The following is an 18,774-nucleotide window of genomic DNA, read 5'->3' on the forward strand; positions in this document are numbered from 1 at the left end:
CTATGTGGCCCATCGAATCTGCTCGGCTATTCAAGAATGGGTGACCCTTTCATTTGTCTCCTCCTCTACACCAGTTCCCGGCCTTCTTCCCATAACCTTTGACGTCATGTCCAGTCAAGAACTTATTAATCTCTTCCTTAAATACACCCCGTCAGCTGAGCTCCACAGTCTGCTGGTAACAAATTTCACAGATCCGCCACCCTATAGTTAAAGAAATCTCTCCTACTCTCTGCTTTGAAAGCGCTCCCCTCTAATGAGGTTGTGCCCTGTAATTCTAGACTCTCCCAACATGGGAAATATCTTTACAACGTCATTAGGACCAATCATCGTAAGTCTTACACAGTGAGCAGTACGACACTGAGGAACAAAGTCATCTGGCAACACGGTTCTTAATTTATTGAAGCTGGTGTCACAAGTTGATAGGGTGGAGTGCCTGAACTGTGCTACCGCTTTCTATTGAAATTCCTGTTTGAGATTCTAGTGAAAGGAATACATATTTACAACTTTCTTTATCACCCCCCAGGATATCTGATGCATAGCAATGGACTATTTCTCCTTTCACTCACCAGAGATGGAAAGATTACAATGTACTTGATGCTTCCCGAAGAACATTGGGAAAACCCTCCAACACCAACGAACCCACAAGTGAGGACCATCTGCTACCTGATCAGACGTTATATTGTGTCCGGCCCGCAGGCCGAGGGCGGAATGTGGTCGGGAACTAGATGAGGATGCTTTCACTGTAGGATGATGGTTAATTGATTGCATGTGTTTCCGCTACTGAAGTTAGGGACAAGATTGGGGTTCGAGGAAAGCTAGCGTCGGCCCATGTGTGGGATAATCAATGTTTTCCAGTCCGGTGAGGAATTCTGCACCACATAACGCTTTTGCTATTCATTATTAAGGGAAAGGATTTTGGTTCAATGAAAGGCAAACGATAAAGGACGCCGAATTCAGCACCGTTACCTTATGGGGAAATTACACCTGACAAATTAGTTGGAATTCTTTAAACAGGCAGGTTTAACAAAGGCGAGTCAATGGCCAGACTAGAGTCAGTGGCTGTAGTGAACCAGAATGGTGGGGGCGTTGGGGGGTTCGGTCTCATCTGGAATATCCCGGGATGCCGAAGAGGCGAGAAGGAAACGTGTCGCCGTTCAGTAGAGTGGGATGTATGTGAAAGAAACCGGAGGGGATCTCTGATATACCCTTACATCTGACTGAATAGCAGTGCAGCGTCGATAGACGGGTGTGTATCGGAATTTTTCTGTTGTAATTTCTACGATGTTTTTATCTTGCAGGCATTTATAACTCGTTTCCCAACAATGGACGTTTTTGTCAGTAGGATTCGTCGGAGTTTCCTGAAACAGGCAAATTACTTGAATCTTACGCTCACTGAGCAGAAAGCCAATTTCAACAACTCCTTCTACTTCGTAGCTTTCTGCAACAGGTAGGTCACACACCGAGGCGTATAGTTGAGTATGCTGTGCAGCTAATGCATAACGGGGCACAGAACATTCTCTCCTCGCCATTTGGCAGAAGGGAGGGTGAGCTTCTCAAATTTTCCTGGCAGAGTTCTGAACAATTGTGCTGACTTCAATTTTTGTGATTCGGTAATTAAAAGTACTTCGAAATGTCATCCTCAATAAACTCTTGTCAGTGACTAAGACAGGCGAAATGACATCTAATCTGTCGTCGATAACCAGAAGATGTGGGAGCCTTTGTGCCATTCAGCGCTTCGGTTCTGTCCACCGATAATGGCTGATTTATTATCTTTCTATCCTATTCCACTACCTTCTTCCTGTAAACTTTGATATCTTTGCTGAACAAGAGCCTATCAACCTTCACTTTATACTCGGTCTTTTCTCCTTGGAGCGACGGAGAATCAGAGGTGACCTGATAGAAGTGTGTAAGATGATGAGAGGCATTGATCGTGTGGATAGTCAGAGGCTTTTTCCCAGGGCTGAAATGGCTGCCACAAGAGGGGACAGGTTTACGGTGCTTGGGAGTAGGTACAGAGGAGACTTCAGGGGATAAGTTTTTTTTTTTCTTTTTACGCAGAGCGCAGTGAGTGCATGAAATGGGTTGGCGGCAACAGTGGTGGAGGTGGATACGAATCGGATGTTTTAAGAGACTTTTGGATAGGTACATGGAGCTTAGAAAAATAGAGGGCTACTGTTAACCCTGGTAACTTCGAAGGTAGGGACACGTTCTTCACAACGTTGTGGGCCGAAGGGCCTGTATTGCACTATAGGTTTTCTATGTTTCTATGTTAAATGTCCACGAGTACATGTACTCCATGTCCACCTATGGCAATGAATTCCTTGGATTTAACACCCTCTGGTTGAAGAAATGCTTCATCATATCTCGTCTAATTGGACACTCCTCTATTCTTAGGTTTTGCAATCTGGTCCACAATATCTCGGCCATTTAATACTCCGTGAGATCTCAGCTCACATTTCTAACCTCCTGTGAGTACAGGACCTGACCATCCAACACTTCTCTGAAGATAGCACTTGCATTCCGACAGCATTCTAATGATCCTCCTCCTCACCCTCGCCAACTTCAGCACACCCTTTTTTCTATATGGGGTCCACCCCTCAAAGCAATACGCTTAATGTGGTATGGCCAATGATTTATAAATCTTCAGCATTGCATCCTTGCTTTTACTTTTTAATCCTCTCGACATGAATGCTAACCCAGTATTTTCCATCCTTACTATCAACCGAACCTGCATGCTAACCTTTAGAGAATCCTACACGATAACACCAACATCTCTTTGCACATCTTATGAATGGATTTTCGCACCGTTAAGGAAGTTATTTGCGCCTTTAGTAATTCTACCAAAGTGCATCACCATCAATTTCTTGACACTAAATTCCATCTGACAAATCCTTGCCCAATTTCTCAATCCGTTTTCGTACTTGTGAATTCCTCCGGGTTCCTCAAACAAGGCTCCCCCTCCACTAATGTTGGTATCGTATGCAAATGTGGAAGCAAAGCCAGCTATTCACTCATCCAAGTCATTTACATATTACGTGTAACGACGCGATCTCAACACCACTTCCTGAGGAGCAGCGCTATTAACCGCCAGCTAACCAGATAAGTCTCCGTTTCTATCAGATAAGTCCCAGTTACTTTCTTTGTCTGCGGTCTCACGTGGAAGACAATATTCACCTTCAAGGATGGACCTTCTGATATTTCATTCTCCCGACCTACCTCCAGTCCAGTCAGCCTCCGAATCTACGTACAGGCCTTTCAGATTCCCGATCTAACTTCAGTCCATTCAATTCCAACCTATGTTCGGCTTCCATATCAAACTTCAAACCCTTTCACCTCCCAATCTATCTTCAGTCATTTTGACCTCTCAATCTAACTTCAAACATGTCAGCTTCCCGATCTACCTTGGGGCCTGTCAACAGACCAATCTACATATGCAGACTTTTCTGTCTCTCCATTTAACTTCAGATCTTAAACTTGTGGATCTAACTTCGGACGTTTCAGGTTCTCTGAAGACCATAAGACGTACTAGCAGAACCGAGTTATTTGGCCCATCGAGTCTTCTTCAGTATATCATCATGGAAAATCTTATATTCCTCACAGCCCCAATCTTCTGCCTTCTCCCCGGATTACTTCAGACCTTGATCAAAGAAGAAAGAATCCTTTGCAATCGATTCCGGCATCTTCCCATTCAATGAGGTCAGCTTAACTGGCATATAATTTCCTTTCTTCCTCTTGAGGAGTGGAGTGACATTTCCAATTCTGCAGTGTTCTGGACCCATTTGAGAATCTATTGTTTCTTGAAAGGTCACTGATAATGCGACAAACAATCTCTTTAGTGATGTCTTTCAGAACCTTGGCGTCAGATCCTGGTGCCTTGTCTACGCTCAGACCTTCTTAGTTTCCCAAGAACTTTCCCTCTGTTAATGGTAACTTCATACACTTCATGACTGCTGACATTTCGAACATCCAACGAAGACGGGTGAAAAATACAGTTTTCCCGCTATTTCCTTATCGCCAATAACTACCTCTAAGGCATCGTTATACAGCGGTCCAATATCCACTGTTGACTGTATTTTACACTTTATGTATCTGAAGAAACGTTTGCGATTCTCTTTAAGATGATTGGCTAGTACACTTTCGTATTCCATCTTTACAGTCTTAATGTGGTTATTGGATTTTTTTTGTTCTGTTGGTATAAGAAAGCTTCCCATTTGTCGAATTTCCCACTAATACTCTGTTTGGCTATTATGTTGGTTTTGCTTTCTCTTGGTAGTAACGGTTGTGTCATGTTGCTTTTAGACTACAGCCTACTCTTGGGAATGCATATATCCTGTGCCGTCGGAACTACTTCCAGAAATTCCAGTCTTCCCTGCTCTATCGTCCTCACTGTCAATGTTCTTTTCCAATCAATTCATGTCAACTCCCCTCTCTTGCCTCTGTACTTCTCTATACTCCTCTGTGTCGTGATACATCTGACTTTACCTTCTCTGTTTCAGATTTCAGGGAAAATACGATCATATTATGATCAATTGTCCCATAGGATTCTTTCACCTTAATCTCTCTAATTTAGTCCTATTCATTCCACAACTTCCAATCCAAAATAGCTGATCCCCTAGTCGGCTCAACCAGGAGCTGCTCTAATAATTCAAATTCTAAACATTCCACAAAATTCTCCTCTCGGACTCCAGCACCAACCTAATATTCCCAATCTACCTGCATTAAAAAAAAAACTCATTGAATATGCGCTTTTGGCATGATTTATTTCTCTCTCGTTGTAATTTGTAGATTACATCCTTACGACAGCTTGGGGCTCTGCATACAACTCCAATGAAGTCTTTTCACCTTTGCTGTTCCTTTGCTCTATCCATAATGAGTAAACAGTTTCCGAACCTGTGTCATATCTTTCTAATGATCTGATTTCCCTTGTTTACCAACAGAGCATTGACAACCGCTCTGTCTTCCTGCCTATCTTTCGATATAATGTGTACCCTTTGGACATTATGTTCCCAGCTGCAATCTTTCTCCAGCCGCGATTCAGTGATGCCTGCAACATCATACTCGACAATCTGTAACCGTACTTCAAATTCATCTACCTTGTTGAGTAACACCTCAGTACTGTAGACACGCTTTTCAATTTTACATTGCAGCTGATCCTGTTGACTGCATTTTTGCCCTATTATCATAATTTCCTTGCTAACAGTCTCACTACACACTGCTTCTGTTTGTAAACCAACTACTTCATGTTTGGCACTGTCACTTCGATTCATATCACCCTGTTAAACTAATTTAAACATATCCGTATTAACTTTTTTACCCTGCCCGTAAGGACTTTCGAATTCCTAAGGCTGAGGTGCAACCGTCCCTGTTGTACGGGTCACGCCTTCCCCAGAAGAGATCCCAATGATCAATAACCTTAACCCCTGCCCGCTGCATCATTCCTCAGCCACACATTCACCTGCCAAATCAGTCTGTTCCTACTTTCACTGGCACGTGGTACAGGGAGCAAGAGCTGATCACCCTTGAAGTCCTGTTTGTCAGCTTCCTACATAGCTGCCTAAAAACTCTCTTCATGACCTCTTCACCTTGTCTACCTATGTCATTGGTGTCGGTGTACAACAGGACTACTGGCTGCTAATCCAGTCCCGTGGGAATACCTTAGACTCGACACCAGACATCCCTAATTGTGACACCAGGAAGGGAAAATACCATTCGGATGACTCTAGCGCGACAGCAAAATATGGTTTCTGTTCTACTGAGTGATGAATCTCCCATCCACACTTTAGTCATAGAAACATAGAAACATCGATAACCTACAGCAGAATACAAGCAACCTGGCCCCATAAAGTTGTGCCGAACATGTTCCTACCTCAGAAATTACTAGGCTTACCTATAGCCCCCATTTTAAGCTCCATTCCCTATCCAAAAGTCTCCTAAAAGACCCTATTGTATTCGTCTCCATAACCGTTGCCGGCAGCCCATTCCACGCATTCACCACTCTCTGGGTGAAAAACTTACCCCTGACATCTCCTCTGTACCTACTCCGCAGCAGCTTAAACCTGTGTCGTCTTGTAGCAACCATTTCAGCCCTGGGAAAAAGCCTCTTACCATGCAGACGATCAATGCTCTCATCATTTTATACACCTCTGTCAAGTCACCTCTCATCCTCCGTTGATCCAAGGAGAAAAGGCCGAGTTCACTCAACCTATTCTCATAAGGCATGCTCCCCAATCCAGGCAAAATTCTTGTGTATCTCCTCTGCACCCTTTCTATGGCTTCAATATCCTTCCTGTGGTGAGGCGACCAGAACTGAGCACAATACTCCAAATGGGGTCTGACCAGGGTCTTATAACACTACCTCTCGTCTCCTAATTTCAATTCTACGATTGATGAAGGCCAATACACCGCACGCATTATTAACCACAGAGTCAACCTGCGCAGCTCCTTTGAGCGTCCTATAGACTCGGACCCCAGGGAACCTCTGATCCTCCACACAGCCTAGAGCCTTACCATTAAAGCTACATTCTGCCATCATATTTGACCTACCAAAATGACCCATTTCACACTTATCTGGGTTGAACTCCGGACGCCACATCGCTGCCCAGTTTTGTATCCTATTAATGTCCCGCTGCAACCTCAGATAGCCCTCCACACTATCCACAACACATCCAAGGTTTGTGTCATCTGCAAACTTACTAACCCATCCCTCCACTTCCTCATCTGGGTCATTCATAAAAATCACAAAGAGTAAGGGTCCCAGAACAGATCCTTGAGGCACCGAATTCCATGCAGAACATGACCCATCTACAACCACTCTTTGTCTTCTTTGGGCAAGCCAGTTCTGGAACGACAAAGCAATGTCCCCTTAGATCTTACGCCTCCTTACTTTCTCAGTAAACCTTGCATGTGGTACCTTATCAAATGTCTTGGTGAAATCCATATACACTACATCTACTGCCCTTCCTTCATCAATGTGTTAAGTCACATCCTCAAAAATATTCAATGAGGCTCGTAAGGCACGACCTGCCTATGACAAAGCAATGCTGACTATTTCTAATCATATTATGCCTCTCCAAATGTTCGTAAATCCTGACTCTCAGGATTTTCTCGATCAACGTGTCAACCACTGAAGTAACATTCAATAGTCAGTAATTTCCCGGGCTATCCCTACTCAATTTCATCAATAAGAAGAAAACATCGTAAACCTCCGATCTTCCGGAGCCTCTCCCATCCCCATTTATGATGCAAAGATCATCGCTAGAGGCTCAACAATCTTCTCTCTCGCTACCCACGGTAGCCTTGGGTACATCTCATCCGGTCCGCGGGACTTATCCAACTTGATGCTTTCCAAAAGCGCTAGTACACCCGTCTCCTTAATATCTACATGTCCAAGCTTATCAGCCCGCTGCAAATCATCCCTACTATCGTCAAGATCCTTTTTCCTTGGTGAATACTGAAGCAAAGTATTCATTAAGTGCCCAGCGGTTCCATGCACACTTTACCACTCTCACATTTGATTGGTTCTGTTATCTCATATGCTATCCTCTTGCTCTTCGCATACTTGCAAAATGACTTGGGGTTTTCCACAATCTTGTCCGCCAAAGCACTCTCATGGCCCCTTCTGGGTCTCCCAATTTCTTTCTTAAGCTCCTTCCTGCTAGCCTTATAATCTTCTAGATCTTTACCATTAGCTAGTTCTTTGAACCTTTCGTAAGCTCTTCTTTTCTTCTTGACGAGATTAACAACAGCCTTTATACACCACGGTTTCTGTACACTACTACCCTTTCCCTCTCTCATTGGAACGTACCTATGCAGAACCCCACGCAGATATCCCCTGAACATTTTCTACATTTCTTCCGCACGTTTCCCTGAGAATATCTGTTTCCAATTTATGCTTCCAAGTTCCTGCCCGATAGCCTCATGTTTTCCCTTATTTCAATTAAACGTTTCTCTAACGTGTGTTTTCCTTTCCCTCTCCAATACTACGGTAAACTAGGTACAATTGTGATTACTATCTACAAAATGGTCAACCGCTGGGAGACCTGACACTTGACCAGGTTCATTTCCCAATACCAGATCAAGCACGGCCTCTCCTCTTGTAGGCTTAGAGACCTATTTTGTCAAGAAACCTTCCTGAACACAACTAACAAACTCCAAACCATCTAATCCCCTCACTGTCGGTAGATGCCAATCAATATTTGGGAATTTAAGATCTCCCACCACAACAACCCTGTTATTATTACTCCTTCTCAGAATCTGTCCCCTACCTGCTCCACGATGTCCCTGCGACTATTGGGTCGTCTATAAAAAACATCCAGTTGTCACAATGGGGGGCGTTGGGAACGAGAGTGGACCCAAATGCAAGAAACATCTTGAGAGGTTAGCAGGCTGGGGTCTTGGCTCTTGAGTCTAGCAGGTCGGGACTAAGGGTTTGGGTTTGGACTCGGAATCACAGACCACCAGGGCAAGGACTTGACATGAGACTCGGATGCTGCCAGGGCCAGGACTTGACTTGGTACTTGTATGCCGCCAGGGCCAGGACGTGGTACTTGCATGCCGCCAGGGCCAGGACTTGACTTGCTACTTGGATGTCGCGAGGACCAGGACTTGACTTGGTGCTTGGATGCCGCCTGTGCCAGGACTTGGTGCTTGGATGCCGCCGGTGCCAGGACTTGGTACTTGTACGCCGCCAGGGCCATGACGTGGTACTTGGGTGCCGCCAGGGCCATGACGTGGTACTTGGATGCCGCCAGGGCCAGGATGTGGTACTTGGAGCCTCTGGGTAGTGGCGAGCTCTAGACTCGGCCCGGGAACAGAAGACAGCGGCTCTTGATTCCCTCCGGCGGGTTAAGGGACTGATCCGCCTCGGTGAGGAAACTTTGCAGGCTCGCTTTGGCGAGGTAACTTGACAGGGTTGCTCCGGTGAGGAAAGGCGACTTACTGGCACTCGCTTCGGGCGGAGACTAAGCTTGCTCCGGCCAGATGACGTTGGCGCGCCGTACCTTTAGTGACTTTGCAAACGCTCTCGCACGAACGGCAGAAAGCCGGAGACTATAAACTGCCGGTTCAGCCGAGAGTAAATTGCCTCGTATCACCAAGCCTGAGGGACACGGGAAAACTGGGAACCAAAGGGAAACAGGGAGTCAGCGGTCCGGATCGTAACGTAAACAAAGTAAATTTAAAGGGACCCCGATCCGGACCATGACATCAGTAGAGTTATTGACCCCTTACAATTCATAACCTCCAACCACAGAGACTCCGTTGTCAACCCCTCCCTGAATTCCCCCTTTTCTGCAGCCGTGAATCTATCTCTGATCAATATTTTCACGCCTCTACCTCTTTTGCCTCTCTCCCTGTCCTTTCTGAAACATCTAAAGCCTGGCACTTGAATTAACCATTCCTGCTCCTGAACCATCCAAGTCTCTATAATGGCCACAACATCATAGCTCCAAGTGCTGATCCATGCTCTAAGCTCATCCGCTTTATTCATAATCCTCCTAGCAGTAAAATAGACACATCTCAAACCATCGGTCTGAGCATGTTCCTTCTCTATCACCGGCCTATCCTCCCTTTCACACACTCTCCAAGCTTTCTCTATTGGTAAGCCAACCTCCCTTTTATTCATCCCTTTAGTTCTGTTCCCACCCACCAGCAATTCTAACTTAAACTGTCCCCAGTAGCCTTAGCAAACCGCCCCTCCAGGATATTAGTTCCCTAGGGGAGAACAACCACTGTTGTGCTGCACGCAAACTTGTTGGTGCGCTTAGTTCTCCAAACCGGTAGCTCCGATCGATCACGTCGTCTTCTGGGCCTTCTCCAATGAATCCCACTTTCTGAGTGGTTGCTCCTAAAATCAGATAAAAAGCCTGAAAAAAAAAGACAGACTTCCCTCAAAATCTGAATCGCCACCGGATTAAATAAAAACTCTTTTGCTGCGCCCCTGTCCTCAGGAAAAAATGGCTGGAAAATATGTTCATTTTTAATCTTTTGCCTGTCCCTGACTGAAAAGTATCACTGCTTACGCACTACCGCTTGCTGATTGGTCACTCCTCGATTCGGAAAACATAAACAACTGACGAGAAACTCTACAATCAAAGTCTCAGTCGCACTGATGAAAAGCTATCTCTATTCACGCACTGGATTGTGCAGGGATTGCAGCCCTGGAGGTTCGGTTTGTCAGCTTTATATCGAGCTCCCTAGAAACTCTCTCTGGACCTCCTCACCTTGTCATTGTTGCTCACGCTTGCCCTCGGGGATCCCTTGCACCCGAGCTGAGACATCTCTACCGAATGAGTTGTGGATCATTAACTGCTGCTCCAGTTCCGTCAAACTTTCCCTCAGAAGCTGCAGCTCGGTGCACCGGGGCAGACTTGATTATCCTGGTGTTTCTAATTTCCCGCATCGCAAACACAGAACACTGCCCAAGTAGTAATTCCCGCCAACAGAATGGAGAAATAGGAACACAATGATAAAGTTGTCAGATGCTTTGCCCTCGCCTGAGCCTGGGGATCTTAGACTGGCGCTATTTAAAGCCGAGCACACTCAAAGGATCTGTTGTGACACCTGAATTTGAATTTTCTGCCTTTTCTAATGAATCCACCTCTGTTGATTGAAAGGCCACACAATACATTCCCCTTGAAAATTGGTCAAGTTACTGGTGCCTTCTGCAGTGAAAGCGGATGCAAAGTATTTATTGCGATCATCGATCATTTCCCTGAATCATATTCAAACCTCTCCAGCATTATGTTCAATTTGAATGTTTTGTCCCTTCTCCCCTATCGCTTATTGTTTCCTTATCCACAAAAGAGTTTTTCCAGGGTTATTTTTCTTTTTCCGTCTAAATCGCACAAAGTGAAGTGCTGAGATCTCACGTGATCATTCACGGCCAGCTCTTCAACCCAGTTCATGTGCTCAGCCTTTTGCCCTGTTTAATAATCACCCGAGTTCTGGAATATCTCCGAGCTCCTCTCTCTGCACCAGCTCCGAACTCGCCTCTCTGCACCCTGCCCGTTGTAGTGTTGCGTCGCTGAGCATCCTGCTTTGCTGGCACGTCCTTGAATTCTTTGTTTTCCTCACATTCTTCAAACTCATTTATTTTCAAACTGACATGCTCGAAAGTTTTTAAAGCGAATCACACCAGTAGGACGCTCACGCAGGATCGGGAAACGAACGAAATAATGGTTTGATGAGCCGGGATATAATTATTTCTATTTTTGAACACAGGAACGGCGTAGAAGGAATTCCTTCATCTCCGGAAGCGTATCATTACAGGTAAGTGGATATTGAAGATTGTGACTGTGCGCGGGGCGATAAGTGAGCCAAAAGAGCTGCTGTATTGGGTGGGTGCTCAAGCTGACGGAAGGGTTGGGAGTGCTCCAGTAATACCGTGTGACCTTAGCTCGTTTAGCAGCCTCATGTGCGGCACCTTGTGAAAGGCCTTCTGAAAATCTAAGAAAGCAACAGCAATTGACTTTCTCAGATTTAGTAGAGCTGTCGAAAGTGGTGTGAAACAACATGGCAGTGTAACGGAAAGCAAGATGTATTGTTGAGCATGATCCCGCGGGTTTATATACAGACGATGGGTTTAACGGGCATGTAATGGAGGAGAAGTTAATGATTGGGTAGAAATGTAGACAGAACAAAGAGTTAAATTCTGCCACAGAGGCAAAATTCAAAAGGACTACAAATGCTGAACTGAAGGTGCTGTACGTATTGCACGTTGCAATCAAAATAAGGTGGACGAACTCGTGGCGCAATTAGGGATGTAATATGTAAGTCGTGGCGGAAAAAGAGCATAGCTAGGAGCTTAACATCAAATGATATACTGTGTACTGAAAGGAAGGTATCGGCGATGTTGTGGATCTGTTGCTTTCAGACGGTGTTACATCATTATAAAGAGGTGACATTGGGTCAAAGTGTGTTGAACCGATGTAGCTGGAGTGAAGAAACTATAACTGGGAAAAAATATTGTGGGAATCATATACAGGCCTCAAATTAGTAGCCAAGATGTGTGCTTCAGATTGCAAAATGAGCTAGAAAAGGTATGTAAGAATTGTAATGACACATTTGTAATGCAGGACTGCAATCTGCAAGGGGATTGTGGAAAAAAAAGATTGGTGTCGGATTGCAACATAGGGGATTTGTTGATCGCCTACAAGATGGCTTTTTCTCGCGGCCTGTGCTCAAGTTTAGTCGGGGAAAGACAATCTTGGATTGGTTGCTCTGTAATAACACAGGTCGCATTCGGGAGCTTAATGTAAAGCACCTTTAGGAGGCAGTGACCATAATATGATTAAATTAATTCTGCAATTTGAGAGGGAGTAGCATGACTCACATGAATCAATATCGCAATACAGGGGCAGGAGGAAAGACCTTGCCGAGGTGGATTGGAGGAGGATACTGGCGGGGTTGACAACAGAGCAGTTGTCTGAGTTACCGGGAATAATTCACAAGGCGCAGGATAGATATGTGCCGCAGAGGAAAGTGTTCTCAAGCGGCAGAGATAGGCAACCGTGGCTGACAAACGGTGGTAAGGATTGTATTAAAAAAAGGAAGCACATATAAGGTAGCGAAAGTGAGCGGGAAGTTGGATGTTTGGTAAGTTTCTTTTTTAAATATCCAGCAAAAGGCAACTAAAAAGTGATGAGAAGAAAAGATGAAATTTGACTGCAGAGTAGCGGATAATATATTGTAGGATATCAAAAGTTCTTTTTTTTTCAATTATCGTGAGTAAAAGGGAGCTGAGAGTTGGTAGTGGGCCACTGGAAAATTATGCTGGTGATGTAGAAATGGAAGGCAAATCAATGGCAGACGGACTGAATTTGGGTTTATATCCGCTTCATTGACGAAGACACCAGCAATGTTCCAGTGGTCCGTGAGCGCCAAGGAGCAGGCATGAGTGCTATAGCTATTGCAACGGGAAACTGCCAGACAAACCCAAAGAACCCAATATGGGTAAGTTCTTGCGCATTTTCATGCGAAAATTGATCTTTCCCTGATTAGTGAGAGCATCGAAGGATATTGAGAAGGCCGGTTTATGGGGTGAGTGTGGTCCGGGATCAGCCGTTATGGAATGGTGGATCAGACTCGGTGAGATGAATGGCCAAAGTTTGCTCATGTGTCTTATATGTTTATGCTTTTCTTGTCTTATGATCAAGCCTTCCTTTATTTCCTCAAAAAATACTAACAGATTTTTCAGTCATTATTCCCCTGAAGGAAACTATGCTGAATTGAGCCTAACACATAACGTGAGTCCAAGTACATCAAAAGCGCACTCGTAATAGCAGCATCCAACATTTTACCAACGACTGAAATAAGGGTCACAAGCCTGTAACTTTCAGAATGTATCGCCTCACCACCTCCGCTGTTAATATGGTGATTTTAAAATGGTTTCGTTACCACTTCCAATGCCCTTTTCCTTCTCGCAACTTATGTCCTTTGCCGCACGTCGCCTCTCTCTGGAGCTACAAATCACCCCTCCACCACCTTCATTCCCCAATGGCTTTATTTCTCTTTCACCAATCAACTTCCCAGCTCTACACTTCACCCTTCCCCCTTGTTTCACTTATCACATTGTGTTTCTGTCCTTCACTCCCCGCAACACACCTTTTCCATCTTGTGCTCAGTTTTTTTTTCCTCCAGTCCTGCCGAAGTGTTTCAGCCTGAAGCTTCGAGAGCACGTTTTTTTTGTATAGATGCTGCCTCCTCACCTGAATTCGTCCAGTATTCTGTGTGTGTTTCTTGGATTCCAGAACCTTCCTCTTGTTCACAAGATTCTCTTTGATACTTAATTCTTGATTTCCCGTCTGTTATGGAACAATAGCGGGAATGGCTGCACGGCAGTGTTTCGTACGGTATGTGCGAGATGGAAACTCTGGGAGATCCCCAGTCTCCCGGTGCACATCTGCACCAGGAGAACCGAGCTGCAGATCCGCAGTGTCATAACGAACTGGAGCTGCGGGTCTATGACCTTCGACTCAAACTTGAGAATGGGAAGCTGATAGCTAGGATCTATAGGCAGTTTATCACCCTGAGGTTGCAGGAGAAAGGCAACTAGGAGACTGTCAGGAGAAGGAAAGGAAGTGTCGTCGCTTCCCCTAATGAACAGTATACCAACTTGGATGCTGTTGAGAGCGTGGACGAGCAGCACTGACCGGCCCTTGGCGCTGTATTTGGTGCTGTGGCTCAGAGAATAAGAGAGCTGAGGAGACTGCAGTGGTGATAGGAGAATCCATAGTCGGAGGAACAGAGACAAGATTGTGTGGGCGCGATAGCCAGACTCGGATGGTATGTTTCCTCCCTGCTGACAGGATCAGAGATGTTTCTGATCAGGTCCAAGACATTCTGCGGGGTGAAGGTCAGCATTCTGGCACCAATAACATAGTTATAACAAGTGAGGAGGTCCTGAAGAGAGAATTGAGGGAGCTGGATAAAAAGCTGAAAAAAGGACCTGCAGGATAGTAATAGCGTGATTAATGTCTCGATATCGTCAGTGGGGGAAGAATACGATGACTTGACAGGTGAATGCGTGGCTGCAGAATTGGTGTAGGAGTCAGTGCTTCAGATTTATGAACGGTTTCAGCTAATTTGGCAAAGAAATGGCAGCCAGAGTGCGAGTGCCAAACATGAGGTATTTGGTTTCCAGACAGAGACAGTATGCAGTGAGACTGCGAGCACGGAGTGCTCTGACGATGCGACAAAATGACAGTGGACAACATGAGTTGCAATGCACAAACGTTTGTAAAAGGGTGAATTCCGTATTGAAGGTGATAAACGGAATAGGTGAGATGGTCTTGTGTCACAGTTGACGCGTATGACGTTATGGCATCACTAAATCTTTTTTTGAAAGATGACAGCTTGGAGCTTACCATCCAAGACACAGGTTGTATCGAAACGACAGACAGGTAGGCACAGGGGGTGGCATACCTCTGCTGATAAAAACTCAAATCAACTAATTAGAAAGGGTTACCAAAGGGTCTGAATGTTTTGATTCGTTGTGGGGAAATCTGAGGAACAGCAAGGGTAAAAAAAAAAAGCTGATATACAGACTGGCAAGCCCTTTCGATACAAACTGTCTCTTGGGCGGTAAGGATATGGTCTACAAAGGAAAACGGGATAAAAATGCATGCAAGACATGGAATGTTAGAATAGTCATAGGGGATTTCAATATGCAGATAGATTGGGAAAATCATTTTGGTGCAGGATCCTGGAGTGGACATTTCTAGAATGGCTACAAGATTGCTCTTTAGATCAGAGAGTTTAAGGTAATAGCCGTCATAGGGAAAGTGATCATACTATAATAGAATTTACACTGGCATTTGAGACAGAGAAGCCAGAGTCAAATGTATCATCATTACAGTGGAGTAAAGGGAATTGCAGCGGCAGGAGAAAGGAGTTTACTAAAATTAATTGGAAAAGACCACTGGGACGGCTGGAGACACAGAATCAATGCTGGAATTTCTGGAAACAATCAGGAAAGCGTGAATGTATACAACCACAAGTGGAAGAAGCCTTATAAAGGAAATGCGTCATAACGTTGGCTGAAAAGAGATGTCAAAACTAGCACAAAAGCAATTAGTGCGAAGTCAGAGGATGGGGAAGCCTTTTTAAAAAAAACAACAGAAGAGAAATAAAAAGTTATTAAAAAGGAAAATATGGAATGCGTAGCAAACTACTAAATAATATTAAAGACGATGTCAAAGGTTTGTTCAGATACATAATGTGTACAAGAGAGACGTGAGTGGATATCGGACTGTTGGGAAATGATACTGGAGAGCTAGTAATAGGAGACAATGAAATGGCGGACGAACTGAATATATATTTTGCATCAAACGTTACTATGGAAACTCGAGCAGATAGAGAGTCTCTGTGGGCAGAAATGTCAGAAGTTGCCATTTCAAGGGAGAAAGTTCTTGGAAACTGAAAGGTCTAATGTGGATGTCTCCTGGACAGGATGGCATACATTCCAGGCTTCTGAGAAGGTGACTGAAGAGATGGTAGAGGCATTAGTTGAGATGTTTCAAGAAAGAAATCCTGGCACTGTTGCGAAGGAATGGAAAATTGCAAATGTCATGCCCCTCGTCAAGAAGCAGGAGAGGCACAACTAACGAAATTGTAGGAAAGTTCGTTAGACATCAGTGGTTGGTAAAATGTTGGAGTAAGTTGATAAGGATGTGGTTTGGCGTTTTGGAGGCGCATGTAAAATAGTCACTTGTCAGCATGGTTTCCTCAACGGAACCTCTTGCCTGAAAATCTGTTGGAATAATTTGAGAAACTAACAAGCAGGATAGAAAAACGGTATGTTGTGTACATGAATCTTCAGAAAGTATCGCTCGTGAGGTTGCATAATAATGTAAGAGTCCATGGTATTACAAAAACTACACTAGCATTGATTTGCAGAAGGCAAATTGTGGGAAAGAAGGGAGACTTTTCTGTTTGGCTGCCGGTGACTAGGGTTGCCCTCAGGGATCTGGGTTGGGACAGCTTCTTTCTTACGTCACATGTCAATGATTTTGGATGAGGAAACTGTCATTTTCTTTCGGGGAAAATTTGCAGATGATACGAAAATAGGTGAAGTTTCAGAAAGTTTGGAGGAGGATGAGACCCCACAGACAGACCTAGACAGAGTAGGGAAATGCACAAAGAAGTGGCAGATGGAGTACTTTTCAGAAGGTTGATAGTCAGGCAATTGGCAGAAGAAATAAAAGGGCAGATTATCTTCCAAGCGCAGAAACAAAACCAAAAATCTGAGGAGCACATGATTTCGGGTGCCCTCGGGCAAGAATGTGAAGTTAAGTTCCCCGGCTGAATCGGTGGTGAGGAAGGCAAATACGATGTTAGGCATCTATTTCCAGAGGAGTAGAATAAAAGAAAGCAAAGACGTATTATTAAGGCTTTATAAAGCAGAGATGAGAACTCACTTAGAGATTGTATACAGTTTCGGGCCCCTTTTCTAAGAAAGGATGTGCTGACATTTTTGAAAATTCAGAGGATGTATGAGGTTCAGGAAAATAAGTCCAGGATTGGAAGGATTATCAAATGAAGAACATTGGATGGCTCTCGGCCTCTACTGTCTAGAATTCAAGCCCATGCAACGCTGAATGGTTTTGATAGGGAAACTCTGGAAGGCTTGCATCCCATTGTGCGGGAATCTGAGGCCAGAGCCAACAGGAGAATAGAGGGATGTCCTTTAGAAAGGGGATGTGGCGGAATGTCTTCAGCTAGACAATTGTAAATATGTGGAAATTGTTGCCACGGGCAGCTGTGGGGCCAAGTTATTTAGTATATTTTAGGCACAGCTTGATTGAACCCTGATTAGTCAGGACATGAAAGGATACTTGAGAAGGCAGGAGATTGTGACTGAGAGGGGAAAAAAATGGATCAGCTATGATAAAATAGTGCAGCAGACTTCATGTGCCAAATAGCCGCATCCTTCTCCTATGTCTTATGATCCTAAGCTCTTCTGATTTTATGGTATTGGCGACCAATGTACCAGATACAACAAAGTATTGGAAGGCAAGATGGAAAATAAGAAATAATAATAATAGCTGAATAAGCAATAAATATCAATATCGAGAATATGAGGTGGAGAGTCACTTTCAATTGGTCCAATATGCCCTGAAATCTCTCGTTTGTTCTCCTTATACCTTAAAATATGGTCTTCTTGGAAATGTTGTGCTCCCCTTGACTGCACACGTCGCGCAGCTGTAGTCTCGCCTGGTTATTAGAGCCAACACTCCCAGTCCCTGCAGATACTATACGGGAAATGTGCTCACACTTTTGTCCTGTTTTATGAGAACAAGGAGATCTGACCCAGGATATCCTTCCCCCACTCTGCCCAAAACATTGAAGCCTTCGTTTCCCGTGCTATTATGTTCACTAACTCTGGAAAATAATCCAATGAAATACAGAGATGTCCGGGTTAACTGGTCTACTTATTGTTCTATTCGTGAGGTACTCACATATAACGTATTGCCATAATGGCGTATGCCATTCAGGTACCCCCTATATATAACTCACAATGAATTATGTAAATAAAGAAAACGTAATAACAATATATGCACAGTGTTACGAAAATGCTTACAATCTGTTCAGCCTCACACATCCTACAGTCCCTCACTTCACTTTAGTGCTGAGTGTCGGTAACATATGGACCCTCTGTACTGTCCCACTTAAAATAGCACCTCAACCCATAGTGCGCACAAAGAGAAGGCTGAGTGAACATTGCACCGTTTCTCAGAGAGTTTTTCACATAACCAACTTTTGTATCTTCTTCATATTCTTCAAATAGGAGATGGTCCTGGATAAAACAGTTCTTTACCGGCTGGTAAGTGGAATTCGAAAGCTGTGTTTGTCTGGAGGCGTTAAATGAACCAGGCCCGTCGCAACATTGGGTGTGCTTTCATGCTGCCGGAAGGGTGGGAGGGAAAGAACAAAGAACATAGAAGAATACAGCATTGGAACAGGCCCTTCGGTCAACAATATTGTGCCGAACTGGAAAGTAAATGAACCCCACCTCCGCCAACGAATCCCTCTTACTTACACAATGCCCATATTCTTCCGTCTTCCTCACAATCACAGGGTTTCCTATCTTACCATCTCCTAAAACCTCTGATGTATTTGCCTGTACCACCACGCCAGACAGCACAGTCCAAACATTCACCACTCTCTGGATTAAAAGTTACCCCTCACATCGCCTTCGAACATACCCTCTCTCATCTACAATCCATGACCTCTGTTATTAGATATATATACCCTGGGAAAAAGAAACTGCCTGTG

At 44.4% G+C, this 18,774-nt stretch overlaps 1 long non-coding RNA gene across 1 annotated transcript; it reads left to right on the forward strand.

Moving 5' to 3' along the window:
* The first annotated feature begins 1,431 nt into the window (after positions 1-1,431).
* Positions 1,432-18,323, forward strand: LOC140207582 (uncharacterized). Its single transcript, XR_011888592.1, has 3 exons — positions 1,432-1,447; positions 11,221-11,268; positions 18,287-18,323. It is a non-coding gene; the product is annotated as an uncharacterized lncRNA (long non-coding RNA).
* Positions 18,324-18,774: the final 451 nt, after the last annotated feature.

This window comes from Mobula birostris, chromosome 13, assembly GCF_030028105.1.
Source record: "Mobula birostris isolate sMobBir1 chromosome 13, sMobBir1.hap1, whole genome shotgun sequence".
Classification (NCBI taxonomy): Eukaryota; Metazoa; Chordata; class Chondrichthyes; order Myliobatiformes; family Myliobatidae; genus Mobula; species Mobula birostris.